Genomic DNA, 25,619 nt, shown 5'->3' with positions numbered 1-25,619 from the left:
ACCCTATATAAGATCAAGGTCACTTTTAGGTTTAGAATCCCAGGTGTTTTCATAATAATAGCTTGCTGTCTCCCAATCTCACACCTTCCAACCTCTCTGAATGATTTCAAGAGTGGATATGTGCACAGAGGCATGAGGTAGTGTGTGAGCATGTGCTTTGCCTGAGAAACAGATGGGATCACGGGATCCCTGGAAAATACGGGCTGCACCTTCCTTGAGAGAAAATGGTAGCTTCTGTGGATCTGGGGAAGGTTGCAGGCACCATCTCTGGTCCAGAAATGGTCAGTGACTTTGATTCACTGGGCAAATCAGTCACCCTGGCCAAGAGCCAGGCCAGGTCCTCAGGCCGCAGTGAACCTGAAGATGCCAGCAGGGCACGGCACGGAGGCAGCCTTGGCCCCATGCCCATCCTGGTTAGTGAGAACCAGCTGGGAGCACCTGAGGCCCCCTTGGCAGGCTTGTGGATGCCTTTTTAAGAAAAGGCAGGCTGCCAAACACAATGAAATATGCAATTGTCCATCTGTTGCTCAAATTAAATTTTTTTCCCTCCCAATGCCAAGAACTTTCCTAACTACTGTCCAGCGGTCTATCCTTACAATTCAGGGGGGAGGGGAATTAAGTAGGTTATTATGTGAGGGAGGAGAAGTATTGGGGGACAAGAACGTCTATTGTCATGAAGGAGAAAGAGGTAAGACTCCAGGTGAGTGCGAAGAAAAATAGCTTTAAACAAACAATTTGAACTAAAAAAAAATCACTGTATTTTGATGGAAATGGATGGAGTTTTACGGGGTCATTTTCCTCCTTTGTTGCAGATAAGTTCACCCTGTCTCTGTGGGCCCTCGAAGGCCTTGGCACTAGCCCATTCTGTGTGATTCCCTCTTACTAACAAAGACTATCCTGAGTAAAAAAATGCATAACGTTTTTTGTTTGTATATAAGAATTTTTATCTTTCCTATTTTAAAAACAAGATTGATTCACCATATCATACTCTTGACACTTAGAGATTCCAATCTTACCTTGTATCTTTCTTTTCTGCAGTCTCTCTCTCTCTCTCTCTCTCTCTCTCTCTCTCTCTCTCTCTCTCTCTCTCTGCATGTGTGTGTGTGCAGGTACATGTGTGCACATGTGCTCATGCAGTTCACATACACGTATGCCTGAGGAAACTAGAGTATCCATCCACTTTGAGTTTTGAGGCAGGTTCTCTCACTGGCCTGTAACTGATCAAATAGAAATGACTGGCTGGCCAACAAGCCACAGGGATTCACCAGTTTCCTCCTCCTTATTGTTGGGATTGGGAATGTTTGCCATAACATTTGGGGATCTGACCCAGCTCCTTGAGCTTGTAAGGAAGGCATATTACTGGCTAAGCTTCCTGCCTTTCCACCTTCCTGCCAAATAATTCCTGCCTTGCACAAATTGCATATTCACAAATGGAGAATAATTCTGAGCAAGGCAAGTGGAAGTTGGACATGTCAAGCAGAGGGTCAAGTCTATGGTTGTTAATGATTCCTGGAATAGCCTTGGCATATAAGAACAAAGAGGGAGGAGCCAGTTTAATAACAGAAGGCCCAGCTTCTCTATACAGTGAGTGTCATCGAGAGGGCAGAGGGTGAGCCTACATAGACTTCAGGGATGGATAAGATCAGTCTGCGGCTGTGGCAAGGAATTCATTCTCCCTGTGGGACCCCACTGTGGCAGGGAGAAGCTGGGGAAGCTCATGGAGAGAGCTCAGAATGAACCCCCAGGCTGGGCTTTGAGACCCTGGAAAGAAATCTAGGACAACATGAATTCTGAGAGCCCAGAGTGTGATTAAATAAAAAATTGACACCAATTGTCCCCTTTCCATTCTGCACCTGTACCAGGAAGCCTCAATTTATAAAAGCCATTATATTTTTATTCCTAGCTTATCATGGTTACTATCTTCCTCTTCTCTTTGATACTACTGGATCTTCATACCTCACCTCCATTAGAACACTCCTTCCTGTGGTGGAATTCCACCAGCAATGGCTGCTGTTCAATGCCATCTAGCAAGAAGACTTTCCTCTCCAGCAGGCCGTAGCTCTCAGCACCTTTGTAGCCAATCCCTTGCAAACATGTGCATGAGTTTGCATGAAGCGGGCCTGTCTATTCTCTCTCATTGGTTAGTATGACTGTTTACATGCCCATCTTTATTGTTCTAGATTGGCAGTTTATTTTGACGTCAGATAATGCTACACAGAGCGGGAATTACAAATAAGTGATCTTTATCGGTTCTTTTTAAAAAGCTCATATTTGCTTTGGTTATTTGGCTTGATGTGGTGCATGTGCATGTGTGTATGTGTGTGTGTGTGTGTATGCATACGTGTGTGCATGAATTCATCTAAATTTTAGAATTGCTTTTGCTAGTTATGTGAGGAATGTCCTTGATATTTTGATGGGCATTGCCTCAAATCTGTAAAATTATTTGGGTAGTATGGGCATTTTAACAACATTCCATCACTCTATGGTCATGGGATATCTACATTGTTTTTTCTCTCCTCAACTTCTTTGATAAATGTTTTGTAATTTCCATTGTACACATCTTTCTCCTCTGGTTACATTTTTGGAAGTATTTTACTTTTCAGTAGCTATTGTAAATAGAATCACTTTCTTAATTTCTACTCAAAATCATTTGCCTTTGGCATATAGACATACTACTACTGTCTTTTTGTATGTTGAATATGTATCTTGCGATGTTTCTATTTGTTTATCACTTCTAATAGATACTTGGTGAAATTGCTGGATTTGTTCCTTACATATCAGATGATGTTATCTGATACTTATGATACAATGGCCATCTGACTTCCTGGCTTCTGGTTTAGGTGTCCACTGTTTCTTTCTCTGGTGTGATCATCTACTGGCCCTTCCAGCTCCATGTGAAGCAAAAGGGAGGGTTAGGGCCATCCTCTTCTTCCTCACTACCATAGAGAGAAAGCACGAAGCCTTTTCCTGCTCAGGGCAATGTTAGCCTTGGTTTATTCACAGCCTTTGTTATACTGAGCTATGTTCTTTTGCTACCGAATTTGTCCAGCATTTTTGTTAGCACATACTGCACAAAACAATGGGTACCATTGTGACATTTCACATGTGCATATAATGTACTTTGATTCTATTTCCCTCCCATCTTTACTCCCTTATACTGCTCCCCCCAATCTGGCTCTGCTCCTCATCCCTAATAACCCCCCTTGTATGTTCTGGATGTCTTTATTTGTTCTCTAGTTTCCTCTGATGAGAGAAAACAGGCCATGGTTACCTTCCTGGGTCTGGCTTATTTCACTTTACATGAGCATATTCAGGTCTGTTTTCCTGGAAATGGCGTGCTTCAGTCTTCTCTGCTGCTAGACGACACTCTGCAATGTACATGGACATTGTCTTATTTATCCATCCTCTGTTGACACACCCAAGGCTGATTCCATATTTCGTCTATTGTGAGTCGTGCCGAGACAGAGGGGATATGCAGGCATCTGTAAGATATGCTAGTATCAATCTCCTTGTGTACATTTTCAGGAAAGGATGTTGAATTTCATAAAGCTTCTCTTCTACATTTCTTGAGGTGACCATATAGCTTATGTCCTCTCTAATGCTGATGTGGTGGACCGTGTTTGTTGATAGACATATGTTGAGCTATCCTTGCATCCCTGGGTGACTCCCACTTGACCGTGTTGAATAGCTTCTTTACATGTTACTGTGTTTGCTTACTAGCATTTTATTGAGAATTTTTCATCTCTGCTCCTTGAGAATATTAACCTATCCCTCTCCCTCCTCTCTCTGTCTCTTTCTCTCTCTTACATATACACATGTTTATATAATAAACTTTGATCCTATTTTCTCTTGTAAATAGAATCACATATATATATGTACATATGTATACACATATATACAGATATAAATTCATTGACAATTTTATTCATATATACAAAGTATTATAATCATATTTGTTCTCATTTCTCAACTCCAAGTCTACCCTTCAGATACTTCAACACTTATCTCCAAACTTTGTCATTTAGAAAATACACACACACACACACACACGCACACACTCACTCACCATTACATTTGTTAGGATGCCTGAATGTGTGTGAGTAGAAGGTCATTCCTGGAGCATGGCCAGCCTACCAGCGTCAAATTCCACAACTGCCAATAGCTCCTCCACTAGATGAAGGGCCCCTCCCCATCTAGGCTGGCGTGTTGACTGGCTTGACTTTGTGCAAATCTTATGCAGGTGACCACAGCTACTATGAGCATGGTGCAATGCCCCTCCTTGTGTAGAAGCCAGCATTTCACAACACTTCTCCCCATCTGACGGTTTTTACATTCTTTCTGCCCCCTCGTCTGCCATGTTCCCTGAGCCTTCTTGGAGGAGGGTTCACATTGATGTTCACTTAGTGTTGAGCACTCGGCCACAGTTCTCAGTACTTTGGTCAGCTATGGCTGTTCTTCCTGTTATGACCTTTCTAATTTTGTATTTTTGCGCTGACTTTGTAAAACAGCAGTCTTCAACCTGTGGGTTGTGACGACCCTTTGGGGGCCGAACGACCCTTTTCACAAAGGATAGCGTAAGACCATCAGAAAACACAGAGATTTGCATTATGGCAGTGGCAAAATTACAGTTATGAAGCAGCGATGGAATAAATTTTATGGTTGGGGTCACCCAGCATAAAGAACTGTATTAAAGGGTTGCAGTATTAGGATGGTTGAATATGTTTGAATGAAATCCTACACTTTAGCTTTTGAAGTATTTGAGGACATTCTTAGCATTTCTTTGAGTGATTTTGCAGAACTCAGTGAAGTGAACTGATTCCAAGACTTTGAGAAAAACATTTCACTGTTCGCTATTGGTCTATTTGGGTTTTCTGTTTCTTCAAAATTTAGTTTTGGTAATGTGTGTGCTGAAAATTTGCCCATTTCTTCTAGGCTATAAAGTTTGCTAGTGTATAGACATTCATAAAAATTCCACACCAGTCGTGATTTTCTGTGGTTTCAGTGGGAAGTCTCCCTTTTCATCTCCGATTTTATACACTTGAATGTTCTCTTCCATTTTCTCAGGCTAAGGGAGGATTTGTCAATTTTGTTGATCTTTTCAAAGAGCAAGCTTTTCATTTTGCTCATCTTTCGCTGATTTTTTTTTCATCTTTACTTCATTTATTTCTGAGAAAGCTTTCAGTCTCCTCCTTTAGTATAATGGTAGCTTTTGTCTTATTTTGCAGACTTTATTATAATTTATTTGTACTTATTTCCTTCTATCAAGGCTGGTCTCCCTTCCTCCCCCTCTTTTCTTGGTTTCCTTGTGATGTGGTGATAGGATCTTTGTTTGACTTTTTGGGTACAGGTGTCAATTGTGATAAACTGTATCTCGCTGCTGCTTTTGCTGCGTCCCATAGGTCTAGGTATGTCAAGACTCTAATTGAATTGGCTCAAGGAAACAGATTTTCATTCTTGATTTCTTCCTTGATACAGGGTTATTTGAAAGTCAGTTGTATAATTGCCTTTTTTGGCTTTTTTTTTTTCAGATTTCTGGTTTATTTCCTTGTGGTTTTAAAAAATACTTGGTACAATTTTGAGTTTTCAGAATCCATTGAGACTTGTTTTGTGGTCTACCCACAATGTATGGTGGAGAGTATTCCAAGGACTGACAAGAAGAATGTGTATTCTGTAGTTACACAGGGTGGATTTTCCTGAAAGCATGTTTGGTCCCTGTGGCCCATGGTGCAACTTAAAACCTTGTTTCTTGGCTGATTTCTGTCTGGATAATCAGTTCGCTGATGAAAGTTGGGTGTTTGGGTCTCTGATTATTACTATATTGGAATCTATCTCAGAGCTTTGTATGTGTGCTTATATATACACATCTGTTCTGCATGCACATCTGGTACCTGAAGAACACAGAAGAGGATGTGGGATACTCTGGAACTGGAGCTACAGGTTTCGTAACCCACCATGAAGGTGCTGGGCTCCAACCCAGGGCTTCTGTAAGAGCAGCCCGTGTTCTTAATCACAGAGCCTTCTCTCCAGCTCCTGGGATGTAGCTCTTGCTTTAGGTTAGTTCATAACTTTACGTGTTTTTATGCTTTAATATCGAGTACATCTCTATGTGTAATCTCTGTTTCCTCTTGCTCCGTTTATCATTTAGCAATGGCCTTCCTTGTCTCTTTGTACTGTTTTTAATTTGAAGACTATTTAATCTGATGTGAGTCCTGCTTCCCTTGCTTTCTTATGGATTCCACATGCATGGAATATCTCCTTCCACCCTGTCATGTTGGGTCTATGCATGACCAAATAAATTATATTTGTTATATATTTGTTTTACATTTCATCGATCTCCACTCTCGTTACTCGTTTCTTTCTTCCCCTGTCTTGGAATTACTTCGCTGTTTTTTTTTTCTCCTTCTTGAAAAGGGTGCCCAGTGCTTAATTTTTAGCCTTTCATCTTTCTTTTGATATGCAAATTCCCGAGGACAACTTGTCCTCTGATTACTGCCATAGTGACACAGCGTGTACTTCAGTTTTATCATCAGTTGAAAATGGTATCCAGCCTGTAGTTATTTAGATGGTTCTTTTTTCGAGTGTACTTTTATTTCCAAGTGGTCATGTGTTTTCAGCTCTATTTATTATTGTTTTGTAACTTAAGCGTCCTATGGTCAGAAAACTTACTTTGGATGGCTTTAATCCTTTGGAGTCTATTGAGAATTGCTTGATGGCTCGCCATCTGGTCTATTTTAGCGAATGCTTCATGTGCACTTGAAAAGAATGTTTATTCTGACACAATTGAGAACAAATTAGGTCAAGTTTGTTAGTCACGTTCACATCTTCTGTCATTACTGGGTTGTGCTCATTTTGGTAGTTACGTAAGAGAAGTGTGATCCAGTGTTTGTGTTTCTCCTTTTGTTTCGGTTGATTTTTGTCTTAGGAATTTCAGCGCTTTGTTATTGGGTGCATACACATTTGTGCCTGCTGTTTCTTTCAAATGAATAGACTCTCTTTTAAAAAAATGATATAGGCCTCCTTTGCCCTGATAATAATTTCTGTTTTGAAGCCTACACTTTCCTGTATTAACATATACATACAAATTTTCCTTTGATTAGAGTTTGTATAGCGTGGCTTTTTTCTACCCTTCTATCCTTATTTTTATTTTCTAATATCGAGAAACTATTTCTTTTAAAATATATTTGTATTTATGTTTATGAGTGCTTTGCTTGTAAGCATGTCTGTACACCACATGGTGCAGTGCCCACAGAGGCCCTAAGAGGCCACTGGATCCCCTACAGCTGATTTGTGGTTTGTGAACTGAAAGAGTGCTGAGAATCGACCCACGGTCCTCTGGAGGACCAGGGAGTGCTCATAACCACCGAGCCATCTCTCTGGCCCCCAAAGTAGACTTCTTAGAGTAGCACAGAGTCAGTGCTTTTGAGGTTCATTTAGTCTGACTGTTTTCCCTTTGACTTGGAGACTTTGGCCAGTTGCCCATTACAGAACTGCTCAGGTGTCAGGGTCTGACTCTGCTTCCTGACAGAGGCCTCCTGCTTTTCCTGATAAGTCTCCTCCTTCAGATTAGTCTTCACGCTAAAACTCTGGAATTTTCTTTGGTCTACTCTTGTCTTTTGCCCTTCTGGGTAGCTGGGAGCCTGTCTGTGTGGTGTGAATTGCCGCCACTTTCGTCAGTTCTACCCAGAGTCCAGCTCCCCTTAATCTGCCTCGTGGGATTGCCTCTCTTTAGTTGATTCTGAGCGCAGGTCATTTCTCACGTCTTATCTTTGACTCTTTTCTCATTGACTCGCCACATTATCTCCGGGTAACTTTGCATGTTCCCACGAATCCCATCCTCCCATCTTTGTCTTTTCCAGTGAGGTGAGCTCTGGGAAGGTGGTTCCAGTTGTTTCCAGGGTTACCTTTCCTCTTCCTACAACTCCCAGGCACATAGAAGTCGGTGTGACACAGTTTACTATACACACCCCGTCCATGTCCACCTGACCCTCCTCAGGACTCTGGTCTTCGTACAGGACTTAACTATTGACTTAGTTGCCTTGGCCAGACTCTCTCAGAAGCTGCATAGGCCCAGGCCTCTTCCTGTACTGTACAGTTTCTTGGTAAAGCTGCTAATTCACTCCCTAATTGTGGGCTTTCTGTTCATTTTCCCAAAGATGCGATTGAAACTCTTCGATGTCTCATAGGATCTTTCTTGCTGGGGTCTGTGCCTCTTCCTCCTTCCAGCATGGACCTCGCGCTGTGAGCCTGGTGTGTGATGTGATGCGCTCACACATCCCGCTCTTCTGCAGGTGATGCCCCAGTGTTGCACCTGGAGAACTCGGTTCACTCACCTCTCCATCTCCTGACTCCCCCTCCTTCCTCCAAGTCTCCATGCACACTTTATTTCTGCTGTGATGTCTCTTTCACACTCCAAAACCATTTGCGTATCTTTGTCCCTGTACTTCCAAATATAGTACATATATTCCTTGTTATAACACAGAAATGACATTTTAATTTTAAAAAAATCATTTATAATATATTGTCTGTTTTTCCCAATAGTTCCTAAGTCCTGGGTTTTATTTCCTCAGCATTTGCTCCCAAGTACGCAATGCATGTTGGTTGCTTAACACTGCAGTGACTATTGAAGAGATCAGAAAATATGTTTCACTGTTTTATTATAACTTTCACTTTTATTTGTAATTGCCAAAGAGTCTTAGACATATTTTGCGTGATGTGAAGCATTGAACGTAGGCATTTTCGAGTTTGTTAGCTTTCATTGTCTTGACAAATACTTTAGTGTACATCTGCTATGTATGTATGACAGCATGTCTTGGTGGTTAGTGAGCATGTGTGTGTGTGTGTATCTCTTTGTATATGTGTACGATGACATGCCTGTGGGGGTCAGAGGTTGGTCCTCACCTTCTTGTTTGGGAACGGGCCTCTCTTTTGTTGTTTGCTGCTTTTCTGGAAGGCTGTCTGGTTCACAGCTTTACTGGGTTCTCTTCTCTCTACCTCTGATCCTACCACACGAGTGGCGGGATTATTGACACACACTATCCCGCCTGCCTTTTTTTTTTTTTTTTTTGATGGTGTGGTAGTGAGTTTTCTGTTGATGTTACAAAACCCTGTGACCAATAGCAGCTTATGGGAGCTTTTACTTTGGCTTATGGTTCTAGAGGGATAACGGTCCATCAAAGTCGCAAAGCATAACTCCAAGCAGCAGGAACAGAAGCTGAGTGAACACATCCTCAAAGGCAAGCATGAGACAGAGAGCTGACCTGAAGTGGAGCAAGGCATTAATTCTTCAAGCCTTTCCCCAACGACTTTCTCCAGCAAGGCTATACCTCCTAACTGTCCCCAAACAGTGTTGCCCGCTGGAGACCAAGTGTTCAAATGCCTGAGCCTATGAGGGATGGTCACATTCAAATCACCACAGGTGGGTTCTGGGAGTTTGAATTAGGTCCTCACACTCCTGTGGCAAGTACTTTTCTCCCCAGCCCCTCTGTGGCTTTCAGGTTCTGATTTATATTCGTCTTTTTCTCATAGTCTATGTTCTGTAGACAAAGACTATAAAAACAATGAATCCTTAAATTCTTTAAGCAAACTCCAGTAGGCAAGGGGCAGATTTGAAAGGGCAGACCACAAACTTGTTCACTTTAACCTTGTGCTTCCCCATTAATGGATTCTGTTTTGGAGTCGGTGTCCTTAAGTCTCCTTAAGTCAATTAATTGAAATAGTAGTGGACGACAGTCCAGCAGGGCGGGCGTCTTTCGGCTTGGTTTATTGTCGATAATGGAGTTTCGCTGCCACAGTAATCATGGTCACCATCTAACGAGCGTCTGTCACGGGGAGAGACATTGATATCTGTATCTGTTGTCTCGTTCAAGGCTTCCAGCCTTTCAGCAGTAGTTTTCTCCCCCACGTCAGCAATGACAGTGACAACTGGAGCTCCTCCAGGTTCGGTGAGTTGCAGCTGGAGCGCCCCTCCGGTGTGTTTTGTCCAAAGCCAGGGGCTTCCTAGGGGAACACGACTTCTATCCTCCCGCCCCACCCTCCTGAGCACATGTTTTCCCTGACCTCTATGCAGCCCAGATCAGGACACTTCCCAGTGTTTAGTGGAGGCTCAGGCTAACTCGCCAGCCATAGAAGCAAGGGCAGTAGCTCGTGCTGAGTTTTGATGGTCTTTGAGCAAGAAGTCTGAAAGGCCACATCTTGTTGTTAATGGAAATCTTCCTGATGTCGTGGGCATCAGTGCTTGTCTGGGGGCTTTTCAGCAGGCTCAGACTCTCTCATTAATGAGGTGACTGGACCCCAAGATTTACTTGGATGAACGGTGGAAGGGTGATATTCTTTAATAGTTCAAGTAATTTCTCACCAGCAGAGAGGACTTTGAAACAAATGGGTACTGGCTCTTTCGCCCCAAAGCAGCTTGGCTGTGGATGAATCAGGGCCCATTCTGTCCCTAACTCCTGGGGATAGTCGGAACACATCTTCAAAGTTCCCAGCCCTGTGCTCTCCACCAGAGAGCATCTGTTGTTATTGTGTGGTCAGCAGAGTTGCTGGCTATCTTCTTTGCCTCGTCTCTCCTGAGACTTTGGGTTGGCTGAAGAGAAGGAGCCACGTGGTGAGGTGTGTAATTTTTCTAGTAGAGGGAATCGCTCACCTGTACAGGCAGGAGAAATCAGGATGATGTTTGCTGAGAAGGTAAAGAGGTGCTGCCTGCTGGGAGGGCTACTCATGCCTGTCCCCTGGTCTGTTGGGAGGCATTGTGATGCAGGTGCCACACTCCCACTTCCAAACGTCCCTAGAGGCCATTACCCTCTTTGCTAAGCCTGCTTATGAGGAAAAAGGACTTGTTCCCTTTTTGGCAAAGTATTTTTTTCCAGGGCGGATAATTGTTTGTTGGGTCGCACTGAGGGCACTAATCCTTTAATGTAAAGAATGATTAGGGTGAATGATGAGGATAAAATGAGATTAAGAAATAAGGCTCCTGACTTAGTTATTAACAGTGAAACTATGAACAGAATCAATAGGACCACACATGTAATAATGAAGCTAAGAATATTGATGATCCCGCTAAGCCAGAGTTCTGGACCAATAGGAACCGCTACTGGTTTAAGCCAGACGGAGATACCCTCTTGGCCAAGTGTGGTGGAGTAAGCCCATCATCTCAGTAAAACGGAGCTCCTGAGGACAGCAAATTCGAGGCCAGTCTGGATTCTACTGGGGTTTCCGTCTCAAATAAACAAACAAGAAGGTACCCTATTTATAAAGACCATAGAAGGGTTGGTAACTCAGGACAGTAGATGTGCACAAGCTCTAAGTCCAGTCCTCTACACCATACAAACCAGGCATCATGCTACATGCCTGTCATCCAGGCACTTGGGAGGTAGAGGCGGGACGATCGTAGCTCCATCCTCAGCTCTACATCAAGTCAAGGGCTAGCTTGGGGCATACAAGATCCTCTAGTAAATAACCAATCAGTGACTAGATATCGTTGATGGTTTTGGAATGAAACTCAAAGTCTCAGGCCTATAAATTTCTTAGTGTGTGGGGGAAGGGCGTAACGTTTGACTTCGAGGGTGTCACTGCAATCCTCGGGTCTCGAAATGGAACAAGTTGTCTTTCAGTACCCACCCAGTGAGTCTTCTTTTCTGAGGAAACCTTGGTGCTGAGAAAGACCAAGTGCACCAGACGTACCTCAGAGGACATCAGACCTTTGGCACTTTAGTGGGGAGAGCATACCTGGACCCAAGTGCTCTCTGACGCTGTCAGCATCCTGCCCTCTTCCCATCTCCAGGCCTTATTCTATAACCTGAATAAAACCATCTCCAGCAGAGTGTCCTTGAGTGCATCATGTAAGCCCTGTGAGTAAGGAATGGGACCCAGAGCCTGTTACCCAGGGTCTCATTGGAGTGGACCACGGGATCACGAAGATGACCACAATCACTCGAGGGTTGTCCTTGCAGAACGTGACAAAGTCCTAGCTGGGGAAGGAAGGGCCTTGGCTTAGGGCTGTGCAGGCGTTGCTACAGACCTTTGTCTTTTAATTGTCTGCATGAGTTTAGGCTAAATCTCATTTTCCTCATTGGTAAATTGGAGAGGTTTGTCCTGGATAATCACTTTTATTGCTTTAATATAATACAGCTCAATGATTTTAAAAAAATTCGCACTTCCGTAATAACAGCCACACTTGGCATGCTCAGTGAAAATGAGTAAATAGGCCCTTAAGAAGAGGCGCCGCTAGGACAGTTGGCGGTAATTGAGGCTATTACAGGTAGAAACGAGTTGTACAGAGAAAGGGTTTCTGTTAGTTTTCACTTAATAAATGAGAAACACCCTTTTCCAGAATTTTTGCTGGGCTTCAGTAATTGGATTTTAGCCATTGCCAACGTCTGTTAGCAACTGGTCCCGTCTTCCCCCTGAGAGGCCCGGTCCTCACTTTCAGGGTTCGGAAGTGTGCTCACCACCAGTGAGGGAGGGAGTGTGCCATGGTTCCTCACAATTCTCTCTTTTGATCGGACAATCAAACCACCCATCCCACCATGGGAGCAGAGGCTGAAGAGGTGAGGGAAACGATTGGAAAAATTTGTGTCTAGTCTAGACTCGAGGTGGCGAGGGATGTCCGGAAATGCAGGAGAGAAGTTCAAGGTGTGATGAGACTAGAGCAAATGTGGGAATCCACCTTCAGTTTGTCCCTTGGAGATGGCATTGCAGGAGATGATTCAAGGGCTGGCCAGGGCATTGCCAGAGGAGGCCACGGTGGAGCCTTGGACTATCAACTATTGGGAAGTAGGCGGTGTACAGACCTAACAGGGTTAGATAGGGCCACTTGAAAGAAGAGTACTCCACAGATGTTTTCTCTTCAAAAGGTCATGATATTTATTTAATCTTTGGAAAGTAAGAATTGTAAGGTGAACTGCTTCTGGAAACCGTTGAGTGAAGTACATCAAAAAGCATTTATTACTAAAAAAAAAAAAAAAAAAAAACCTCTGACGACTCTCTAGAACTGATTCTAAGAAGGAAGACGCTTATGCTTTCCCCGGTTATTCAATGATTGGCCTTTCAACACACTGTCATTCCATGGTCATGTGACAAGAAACGCTTGGTATCATTTTAGCCCCATCCAGGTCAGCCGTAACTGTGTCACATGTCCTCACCTGCTTTCCGAGGCACTGTAAAACAATATACAAGTTAAGATGTTCATGGTAAGGGCATTGTTCTGTAGATAGACATTGTTCTAGAAACTTCCCATGATCAGCTGCTTGTCTGACCACTGAAGCTTTAGAGGGACACGTCATGGCCTCACCCTTAGGATCCAAGGCAGAGAACCAAGAGGACATTGCATAGATAAGGACTAGGTCTTTTTAGTGATAGCAGGTGGAAGATCTTTGCAAATACCACTCACGGTGACTTCACTGTCGCTGCAATGGGGATTTGTATGGCTTGTGAGGGAAGCACCATGGCTTAGGGGTTCATGCTTGCTACAGGAAGACTCAGAGGCCGAGGCGGGAGGAGTACCCTTAGCTGGAGGTCAGCCTACACTACCAGGTAAGAGGCTGTTACAAAATTCCAAAGAATAAAAAAAGAAAAACCAGAGAGCAAGGAAAGGGGGGGGGGTCTGTTTCTGAGCCGAATGCCCTCTCTCCATCCCCCTGAAGTGAACCTGTAGAGTTCCCCCAAATACCAGGTGCTGCGGGGAGCAGGCAGGAAGTTAGCAGAAGCAGATGACGTAACCGCGAGCACAGACATTTTTCAACTCTGCTTCCCTCTGCTCCAGTTTCTCTTTTGCCATCGCATTAATTAGAAATTTAGGTAAATGACACCCCGGCCCCAATTTTTTATATCTGCCAGGAGAACAATTAGGCGTTAGAAGTAACAAATGGTCTAACTCGTGTTGCCTGTTGAAAATTTTCAAGCTACATTATTTCTGACAAGGAAAAAAACAAATAATAGTTGTTTTGGCCAATTTCTACCATCCGCGCCGCCACACTGGCAGATGCGGCTTCGCCCTGGCTTCCTCCCTTCCGTCATGCTTCATTAGAGTGTGCCGACTCCGGTGGGGCCCCACTCCTTTAGGTAAACAGTTATTTACATGAACTGCGACATTTTTCTTTGGTGACAATTTCTAATTGTTCGGGCAACCGAGGGTGATGTATGAAACCTTCGCTTAAAAAAAATATTGGGGGGGGGGGTAGGAAGAACTTCACCTGTGAAACAAATTGCTTAAAATTAACTATCCTTTCAAAAGCAAGGCAAAAAAATCCAAGGCGGACAAATGAGACCTTTCTCGTGCACATATGGTAAGTGCTTCAAACACATCCCGGCTGGTCCCCACTCCAGAGAACAATTCCTCATGATGGAGTGGAAGAGTTCCTGGCTCATTTGGGGGCCTTTTCCATGCCAGCATTTGCCTGTACTCTGCTCAGAAGGGATCTTGCAAGGCTGAGCGCCGTTTGTTTCCCCCAGCACTTCTGGCTTCGCTAAATCCTTAGCCTTCACTTCGCCAGCTTAACCCTTCCAACACACAGGTCCACATCGGGCTCGGCAGAGGCTTTAGTCCTTTGTTGTCCAAGAATAATGGGTTAATGTAAGTTATAAGAGCTAATACGAAGCCTGAGCTAGAGGGCCTGTTTGCCTTTACTCTTGTTAGAAAGTTCATCTACTATGTTGCTATCATTGCTGTGTTACTTCACTGATATTAATTCCAGCTTCAGGCTTCCATATGGACTGGAGACCAGCATCTCTGCAGGAATCCAACCTTATAGACTGAGCACCTACTGGGTTCCTGGCCTGTCTAATATGAGACCATTGTTGGACTACCCAGATGGTAGTATTAAGTCAATTGAGTAAATTCCTTTTATTATAAATTCATTCTGTAAATTCTGCTTCCCTTGAGAACCCTGACTAGGTTGGCGCGATGGCTCAGCCATTAAAGACTAGGCTCACAACCAAACCTGGCTAATGTGGTGTCTCACATGGGACAGGAAGCAACACACAGAGACATCTCATTTGATGTGAAAGATTTACTCTGTATAAAAGTTAATATTTGTTCTTGTTAGCAGTAATAAAGTGTAACATAGCTACTTTCTCTGAACTGAAACATTCCCTCCTTGAGGGAGGAGTGAGGTTCGCAGAGGCAGGAAGATGAGGAAACATACAAAGATTAGGAAAGTCACAAAAACTTACAGGCCTTGTGGTGCTTAGAGAGTTACACGAGTCATAAAGGAGACTCGCTGGCAGAGCTGTCTGAAAGTTGGACAGGGAGCTCCAGGATTGTGGCTTTCATGAGTCTCTATCTTAGGTGTGCTTTTCATTGACACAGCTTCCCGAATCACCCACACTCCTGTAAGGATTCCCTTTACCCATAATCCTGTAGGTAGCTCCTCAGCCACGCGTCTGTAAGCAACCCCAATGAGCTCATGGATTCTCCAAGTTTTACCCAGGTGGAGTTGTCTCTTTTGATCTGGGGTGAATAAATTCTTATTCATGTCTCCCCAGGAAAAGTCACACAATGCAAGGGAAGGAGGAGGCAGTTTCTTTTTTAGTTTTGTTTGTCTTTTGTTTGTTTGTTTTTATTTTTGGAGACAGGGTTTCTCTGTAGCTTTGGAGCCTGTCCTGGAACTAGCTCTTGTAGACCAGGCTGGCCTCGAACTCACAGAGATTTGCCTGCTTCTGCCTCCCGAGAGCTGGGATTAAAGGCATGCGCCACCACTACTTCCCTTTTTTTTTCTTTTTGTAGGCTGTTTCTTTAACATGGACACAATATTTGTGTAAGACAGATATCCTTCCACCTCCCAGGCACGCTTTGTGTCCTGTTTTCTGATATTATAGAACACAGAACAGAAAACCTTGATAACTATTTTCAATGACTATTTTGCAAGTTTTAGTGAATTTTTTAAGTGAAAAGAAAGACACATGGACACTGGTGTGAGGGAGAGAAGACAAAGCAGAGTTTCCTGCCTATGCAGCTCCATTTGTGAAGCTTCAGGGAGCACAGGCCATAATTGTTAGAACAATTTCATTTAACTAAAAGAAAAGATTTAAGCTAAGATATGAGAATTTCAGATAAAATTAAACCAAGATACATAAATCTGGGGTTTTCTATAACCAAAAATATCCTGGCAGAAAGAGCTTATTTACTATGACAACAGAAATGATAATAATTTTAAAAACCAGAATAAACTTACAGAATGTCCTGGGGAAGTATTTAAAAATACAAAAGTTTGCCAAGGGACAGAAAAAAAAAAGCCTCAAATGGATAAGAAGAATAATGTCTCTGCATGGGAAGATTTAGTGGTGCAGATGTCAACGTTCGCCTAATTTATCTACAAATTCAATGAATATCCAATTCCAGCTCCCCTGGGATTGGGGGTGGAACTTAGCAAAGTGTGGCTAAAGTTCATCTGGAGAAATGAATGGCTGAGAGGAGCCAAGGAAATTTTGAAAAACAAGAATAATGATAGAGGACTTGACCTAGCAGATATTAAAATATCAGCGTGATTAAAACAATGTGCTTTTGGGGCAGCGATCAATAGAACACAGAAGAAATTCCAGAATATGACATAAATAATGTACCATCTAATAAAGATGGCATTTGGGGGTGTAGGAAATGGATCTATTATTCAGTAGGTGGTTTGAAACAAAAAGTTTGGAAGAGGAAAGGTCCAGCTTTATAGTTAAGGTTGTGATTAACACAGAAAGAGGCGTCTGGAAGTGTAAAGTGTTAAGCTGAAGGGTGGATCTGCCTCAGTACTGGCAAGTGGGTAAAAGTCAATCTTTCCATGGCGAGAGCTTTAAAAAGCATGGCGTTTTGTCGGGTATGGTGGCCATGTTCTTAATCCCAGCATGCCCGAGGCAGAGATAGGCAGGCCTCTGTGAGTTCTAGGCCAGCCAGGGCTTTGTAGAAAGACTCTGTCTCAAAAACCAAACAAACAAAACACCAAAGTGTAGCATCACCATAAGGAACAAAAGAGACATAAGGAGGGGGATTTAGATTTATTAAAAATGCACTTGGATTTTAAAGTTATTATTTATGCAACAAGTTATTGTCCATATCTTTATTATATATGAAGTTCATATCGCTACAGAAAATATAAAGTGTGAAGTCCCATAGTCAGGAATTTATCCCTATACACATAAATCTCTCTCTTCTTCTCATCCATGTCCCTTTTCTTACATGCATACCACACACACACACACACACACACACACACACACACACACACAAACACACACAGTGATAGGGAAGAGAGTATTTTGTTTCCATGGTTAAAACAACATAAAGGCCAGTGTTCACATACACTGTAGGGCCCTCTCTTTCCCGCCTCTGAATTTTATGGTAGGAATCAAACCATACTTTTTATCAGTGATATTTGGGAGGAGGAGCTGAGGCTTGTTTCAAGATTGGCAAGATGGATTCTGTTGCCTTTCCTGTCCTGGACACAATCTGTAAGAAAGAAATGTCTGCACACATTAGGGAGGCCAGATTATGAAAAAGTTTAACTTCTAATTCTGCTCCTCTGCAGTTAGCATGATGCAATGAAAATGGTTGGTCAATAGAAACCGTAACCCTGACCAGTAAGAGAACACAGACACGAAGGAAAAACTGACTTGCCTATAAATTTGCAGGCATTAAAATTTTGCTTGTGAAAATATTATCATGATACTCTGATGCTGGGGGGCGTGTAAGAAACACGCACTTCTGAGGAGATGCCGAAGGGCATAGCCTTCAGTGGTATTTTTAGGTCATAGTTCAGAAAATTACAGACATTTCTGAAGACTTTTGTCCCTGAGATTTATATTGCAGCATCTTCGGTGGCGGCAGCATGTATAAATATTGGGTATCTGTGGTTCGCGTCTACCAGGAAATGTTGGGCAACTATTCAAAACTGTTGTCGGGGGCCAGGTTGGGACAACTCTCGGTTATAAAATATTTAGTATAAAATGGAGACAGCAAGACCATCTAGATGACTGGATTCAAAGATTAATTTAAAAAGTGTGATTTCTTACAGAAAAAAAAAAACAGGCGCTGCACTGAAGTGTTAAAATGGAAGTTCTTGATGATGAGCTTGTGAGCGATTTTCTTTTCTTTTTTCTTCCTTCCTTTCTTCCTTCCTTTCTTTTCTTTTTTTTTAAAGTTCATCTCCAATTTGTTTATTATTAAATTCCTGCAATCCAGATTCTCGGGAATAGGCCATCTCAGCTGTTTTGTTTTAATATCTATATATGAAAAAAACATTACAAAACACTGTCTTTGTTCTGTGTCTAATGTTGCCCCTTCTGCTGGGAGGTCATGATCCTGTAGGAGGAACCAAGGTCTAAAATGGCATGTCCTACCTCAGTGGAAGAAACAGAGTGGCTCCATTTGGAGCTGATCAGGGAACGAGGGACAAATTTGAGCTCAGTTTCCCTTGAACGACCTCAGAAGAAATGTTCCCAGGATCACTAGACTGTCTAAATTTCTTGAATATTCTGTAATTCTTCAGTATTCAAAGTACAGCATGGGGGTGGGTGAGGCTCTTACCTGGAGCTTCTCTTCCTCCACAGATATGATGGATGCTCCTCTCCGGTAGAGTCCGCCAAACCCTGACCTCAGATTCACTGCAGCTATCTGAGGGCAAGCTGCCAACCCCCAAACCCCATGTGTCTCTATTTCTAACTCCTCTCCTGGGGTCTGCTGCTGTAAGGCTCAGAGAGAAGATCAGAGAGAACCCTCTGTGATGATCCCGATGACAGGCGGCCTTTTTCCAGGCCACTGGTAATAATTTCATTACCTCTAGATTTCTTCGAAAGGTGGCTGATGTCTGGCTTGGATTTACTACAGAGAACACTTAGGAAAAAGCAAGGGCTCACAGCCCTGCTCCTCCTGCTGCCTGATCTGTGGCAGGAGCCCAGCCAACTCCTTGACCTTGCCAGCACCTGGACAGGAGCACCATCTCAGCCCCGCCCTCTGTGTCTGTGGGAAGCATCAGAGCCCTAATCTTCCACCTCTAAGGATCTCCCTAACTTGGTGGCCAACTCCCCTTGAAGACAAACCTCAAGTGGTTGCTTGTGATCTGTGTAAATTGCTTTTTATTTCATGCATTTCCATCAAAATCACCCAATGTCAAACTCGCCCTCTCTGGTATTCATTAGTACACTTTCCCCAACCTGCACACATACAAACATATATGCATACATGCACATAGATACATGCACAGAAGTGTGGTTTTGTTTCAGCCATGTGTCTCACACCCCTAAAACAACATTCCAGGAAAAGGAAGTTGGTTGTGAGACCCAGGGGAGGGTCCAGGGTCTCACAAAGCCCAGAACATTTCCTCATGATTCACCCCCCCCCAAAATCCTTCAGGGCTAAGCTGAAGGGATGGCTCCAGGCTTCAGGAAAGAGTGCTCATGGGGCTGCTTTTGTCCTAGGAACTTAGGATCTTAGTGGGCCTCTCATCACAGCAAACTGCTTCTGCAAGGTGCTTGGAGAATGTAGTCCTTAGTCTTGCATTTGTTCAGCTTTTCCAGCCTGCCTTATGCTGAATAATTGAAGCCCGTTTTAGCTTTCAGTTTGCTGTTAATTTTACGCCTTATGCTAAGTCTGTATTGCATGCTTAATCTTGTCAAGAAATCTCCACAAGATATTTATTACTGGCAAACTTATTTCATAGGTAATTGCATCATACTTTTGTTTAAAAAAATCTTGTATACTTGTATTTTATGCCTTTTTGCAAAATAATTAAAAACATCATTTTAGTTTTGATCTTTTGGGGATTGGAACTATATTTAATCATGCAATGTTTTTTTTATTATTTTTGTTCTTGTGTTATAGCAAGCGGGCAGGGTTTTTATCTCCTCTGTACTTGCAATAACATATTATTTGACCATGAATCACTTTAACGGATTGAAACATAAGCATGTGAATTGAAAAATAGATACATTAGTCAAATCAATAAATAAATATGAAAATATATTTCTACGATGAAAAACCATCTTGGCTACTGTGTCCTCCAACTTGGACAGAGAGAGCTGAAATATATGGCCGTAAAATATAGCTTGCCATGTCAACTAGCCAGTGCCTGCAGCCTAAAAGGAATTTTGAGCACTGGGTAAGTAGTATTTCATCAACAAAATCATAAAATAAAGACATTAAAATGAAGGGATGATGGAGTGTTGCAGGACGTTTGTAAAATCACCCTTCAGTCTGAGGCTGGAGTATTTTAGAATTAGATACCACAGACTTTTCATATAAATTTGCTTACAAATAGCATGCCCTAACAAGCCGCATTACCAGGCTGCCCCCGTAGCAAATATAATTCTACCATTGCTGCTAAACAAACTCTACTTGCACTCTGCGGTACAGCGAGGGTACAAATAAATAATTCATCTCTGGGTCTAAAACACACAAGTCTCACAGTGTTCACGGGGAGTATTTGTCTTTGTTAATTAATGACTTTGAACTCCTTTTAGCTATTCTGCAGCCGGCTCCCCTGTTTTTATGTACTTCCCCTCGCGTTCTGTCTTACTGCACAGACTCCCCTACTAGCCATAATCAATGTTCAATCTCTAATTTCATAAGATAATAAAGTGGGCTGCGCGTGCTATTACTAGCTTCATTGTGAACCTTATCAGCTATCTGTCAGATGAGGGTAGAAATATAATTAACATGCATGATTCTATCGAATACAACTGAGAAATAAGGATTTTTAAGTGACTTGGTTTTCTCCAAAACTAGGCGCAAAACACAGGATGGAAAGCTGAATTCACATCTATCTATTTACATATAAGTATGTTTTTTTTCCTGTAGCACACAACATTCCTTAATATATTGCAATTGCAAATTGCTATAATTTGTTGTTTGATTGGATTTTTTAATACACATTAATAAGATTAAGCAGTGCTAATTAAAATTTGTAGATTGTGTTGGATGGGGCAACTTTCATAGGACAGATGTAAAAGGAGGCACGGGAATTCTACATGGAGGGGGTCGACGCGTATAGAAAAGATCTTGTGACCCGGGGGCCCCCTTCAGCCATTACTCCGTGAAACAATATAAAGTGTTTAGAGGAGGCCTCAGAAGAAAGAGGGAGTGTTGCTTCAGCTTCCCAGGAAGCCCCTTCCCCGTGAGCCCCTTAGCCAGGGTACAGTTTCTGTGGACCCATCCCAGGAGGCCAGAAGACTGGAGGCAGTCTTTCAGTCCCCTCCCCACCCCCAGCTCGAAGCAGAGTCTCCCTTCTGCTCTTGGTTTTATTCAAACTGGGAATCAAGGGGCACAACTGTGATTTTAAAGTTAGAAGGTTTTTGATGTGACCTCTACATTCTCGAGGGGTTCAGCATGCACCCACATGGAACTGAACCCTCTGCCTCACTGTGGGCTGTTTGGGACAAGGGAAGGTGGGATGCTCTCTACAAACAGAGAAGGCAAAGCTCAGGGGCTCTGAGGCACACAATTCAGGTATGAAATCCTCAGATACCTGCCCCAACCTTTGCCTACTGTCTGTTTCTGGTTTCCAGAAACGACTTTGGACTGACAGATCCTTCAGCCAAAGTATCTGGCTCTCCATCCTATGCCCTAAAGCCAACCCTGTCCAGGAGGGGCGGGACCATACGTAGCACAGCTGACCCACCATCCAGCCACCAATGAGAAAAGATGCATTTGGGGGTCTTCATCTCAGCATCCCAGGTTTCTCCGTGCCAGTTTCAATGTACTCTTTTATGAAGCGCTTGATCCAGGGCAACTGATGTGGCAGCCTTGGCTTCTCTCTTCTGTGCTTTCCTCCGCTTCCCATCCTAGTGCACAGTTGTTTCTTGTTACAGCGTAGCCCACCCACACTCAGGTTGCAGAGATGGGTGAATAAAAGTCAGAAACAATTCAAGGTAATTGCGGTGAGGGCTTTGTAGAACATCTGCAGATGGGCTGTGTTTCTGGAATGGACCAGCATATGATTTTGGAATCAATAGCTCAAACTTCTTTTTCTACTCAATTGATTTTTTTTTCTATTTTTTTTTCCTTAGCGGTGATGGGGTGGGGGTTGGTAGCTATGTACAGAAACATTTTTGAGTAAAAAAAAAATTATTTTTAATCACAGATATATCAGTCCTATTTAAATGCCAAATGGGGAATACTGTATGCACATAAACATTTAAAATAATGCCAGTAAAAATTATAGCAACTCGTTGTACAGACCACCCGGTACCAGCAACTGCTGGATGCTGATGTTAGGCTCCAGCTATTTCTGGTTTAGCATCAGGCTTTATTTAATATAGTGACCTCCACATACTGTTGTCATTAAAGTTACTAATAAATGCGATTTAATTTTTAAGTGTAGTAAATTGTTTACTGTACAGATGCGCGTCCCTCTTTGGAGGAGATCTTAGGGTCATTTCTTATACAAGGTACCTTGTACTCGGGGAAAGACAGACGTGTAACGTGAGTTGTATTTCTTGTGTCTGTGTCCTCATTCCCCGAGTGTGAAAACTTTATTGCTCATTATCTACTGAGCTGTGATGAAGTGACAGATGATTTATTGGGAGCCAAAAACTGTGTTTCAGTGGTGAACATTTTTATCCTTTTGTACTGCGGTCTCGCCAGCCTGGCTCCCCTAACTGCCCAGGCAGGCAACAAATAAAGGAAACCCCACTCAGGAGGGGCAGGACCCCCCTCATAAAGGTTTCCATTGCTGATCTCTGTTCCTAATTCTATTCAATTCCCTTTTGTTGCTTAAAATTTCAATTTGTTTAATTGAGCCGTTTGACAGTAAAATTTTGAATTCCATGCATTTTAACCATTCACATTAAATTTCCCCCTGTACAGTATTTTTATTAATGTGCTTTATAGGCCAGAGCCTTAATTTAAAATCGGTGACCTCACAAGCATGTAAAAAAGACCTGAATTCTTATTTTCTTTTTTTCTTCCTCAAACCTAAATTAAAACAAATTATTGTGAACCAACAGAACAGTGTGGTTTCTTCCCTGGATTTCACGAGTTCGGGAAAGGAACTGGGCATGGGAAGGTGAAGTGTGCAGGGCTGAGTGTGTGCACGTGGGTTTCTTGTATTTTCATATTTTAATAGATGACGTAGTGTTGGGCAGAAGCGAGAGTCGGACAGTTCTGAAAGCAAGCCTCTGTCTCCATTAAAGCGGCAGGTGAGGTACACTGTAATGAAACACCCAGCATCTTCCTTTTTTACAGGGTTCCATGTTTATTGACATTTAAATAGCCTAGCACCTCGTCCTTTAGGATTAATAAGACACCCGGAAACCCATGCAAGACTTTTGAGGTTTACTAAACTTTAATCTGTACGATTTAATAGCGGGATCTGAGTCATTATGGGTATGCAGAACGCCATCTGACTTTACAAACACTTTTAAAACGATGAGTTATGCGGCAAGAGTGGGTTGGCAGTGCATCATTATGTCCAGGTAAATGCCAGAATGATGACATAATTGGTAGTTGGGAGTAAAATACAACCCCTGTAAAATGTTACTAAGGTGAACGTGGAAGGGTCGTAATTCATTACACTCCGACGTGGCTCTCAGGTATTTATCATCTCGTGAAACACAGGCTCACTTGATCTCGCCTGGCGTTGTTTTTCTTTTCTGCCTTTGTTACTTCCTTTGGCAGCGAACACATCCTGGTTTGCAAAACTGCTAATTCCTTCCTCGTCAACCATTTTCCAGGCTACCCCAGTGGATTTCAGCTTCTTGTCATGCACTAGAGACCAAGAATTCTGTAAATGCTAAATCCTGAGGACCGGCCCTAATAAGAATGATAATCCCCCAATTTCAGACAATGATAAATTTATGACTGTGGATTAAAGGTCAGATGGCTATTGGAGACATTAAAACAGCCCAATTTCATAATGCCCCAGCACCTTAAGAACAGACATGTGTGCACCCTGGTGCCTGTTAGTTCCTGCTAAAGACGTACAGTAATAGTTTAGGAGTTGAGAATCCCATTTCCTACCTGTGCAAGGTGCTTTCCCTTAGCCCCAGGCGACTGTTTAACTTCTAACCCCCTTGTTCACACAGCGTACATGCATAAAAGCACAATAGACCACATCGGGACGTGGGTCTTGCAACATTTGTTTTATGCTGTTTGCTACAGGACCCATTACTCACGGTCGCAGACATGTTCGGCTGTCCTGAAGTAAGGAGTTATTTTCTCGAAATGGCTACTTTGCTTTAAATTCACTCAATTTCAGGGCATCTTTTGTTCCCCCAACATCAACAGGACACTTAACTAAGAGAAAGAGTCTGGTGCAAAACACCTTTAAATTGGCCATTTGGTTCGATTATCTCTTTTGAGGGGTTAGTTCAGGATTTTTCCATTGTTTGTTCTGTGCAATAGTCACACCGTGTCTTTTCTGAGGTGTTCTGCCTCCTCTCTGAGATAAGCCTCCCCCCAGTTCCAAGCTCCCTGTATCGTCACCTAGGTTACACCATCCTTGCTTCTTGCAGTGCCCCAGCTCTATTCCAGAGCAGCTGTGGCAAACAGACATTCTATATGGTATTTAATGCATGGTCCCAGAAAGTCCACGATGAAACGGTTGGGAACTAGCCCTCTTCCGCTCCTGAGGTCTCTTACTGCAAGCTTGAGATGAACACACCTTGGAGACTAAACACGGAATAGAATGGGTGGGAGATGTGGGATCTCAGGTGTCTAAGCAGAGAGCTGTTTCTCCAAGTGAAAGGGTGGAACGTCCGAGGAGGAGATTCTTTCTAGAAGCCTTCAGTGATCCTTCAAAATCAGGACTGGTCTGGTTTGCCCAATCATATTTACCCCTATGGACCTCTAAAGTATTCTGTGTTCTTACTTCCATTTCTTCAGCGTCTTTCACAAAGGTCTGTCCCTCAGTTCTTATGGTAACAAAGTATGGACTTGATGGGTGATATTATTCATGCAGAGACCATAACAATAGCGGTCTCCATTCCACCCAGTGTCTATTCAGAATCTAGGTAGTGGGAAACTGAGAGACTCCTAAAGAAAGACTCTGGATTTTCCAGGGTAACATTGTAATTGTAAGATCTTGGATTATAAGAAAGAAAGATGGCAACCAAAAATTTCTTTTATCTCGTAATTTCATTAAATGAAATCCCAACTGAGGGGACCATTCTAGGTCATCTTCCATTTACTCATCAGCTTTTAAGGTTCAAGTGAAGACGCACAGGGAATTAGAGAAAGGCAGATTAGATTGTGTAGACTGTAGCTGCATTTAAGAAATTTTAAAGATGTTGTAAATTTCCTTGTATCTCCTAGAACCTTCAAAGGGCTGGGGGCGTGGCTTAGAGGGTGGAGAGATGCCTAGCACCTGCCAGGCACCAAGTTCTATCCGAAGCACAGCATCAATAAGCGTAGTGTCCGCTTGGCTACACCATGAGCTCAAATGCAGAGCCTTCTGCAACCCAGATGACTGAGCATGGACTCTAGATGCCCAACACCTTCATGCAGACCATGATGCTATGGAAACCGCACAGAAAGTATGATGTTTCTGTCAACCATTGTCTTTCCTCATTTCTTCTTCATTTCTCTGCTACCCCAGAAATAAGTCAAGAGAACAAATCTAAGGGTTTAGTTTTGGCCAGTGCCTATAATACTGGCTAAGTTCTTACCATGGTTGAGGAGGATGAAATGCTTGACTTCATTTGTTCTA

This window comes from Alexandromys fortis, unplaced genomic scaffold (genome assembly GCF_014885135.2).
Source record: "Alexandromys fortis isolate MF-2015 unplaced genomic scaffold, M_Fortis_MF-2015_v1.1 scaffold_3, whole genome shotgun sequence".
Taxonomy (NCBI): Eukaryota; Metazoa; Chordata; class Mammalia; order Rodentia; family Cricetidae; genus Alexandromys; species Alexandromys fortis.
The sequence above is the reverse complement of the archived record's forward strand: the minus strand, read 5'-3'. Positions refer to the sequence as shown.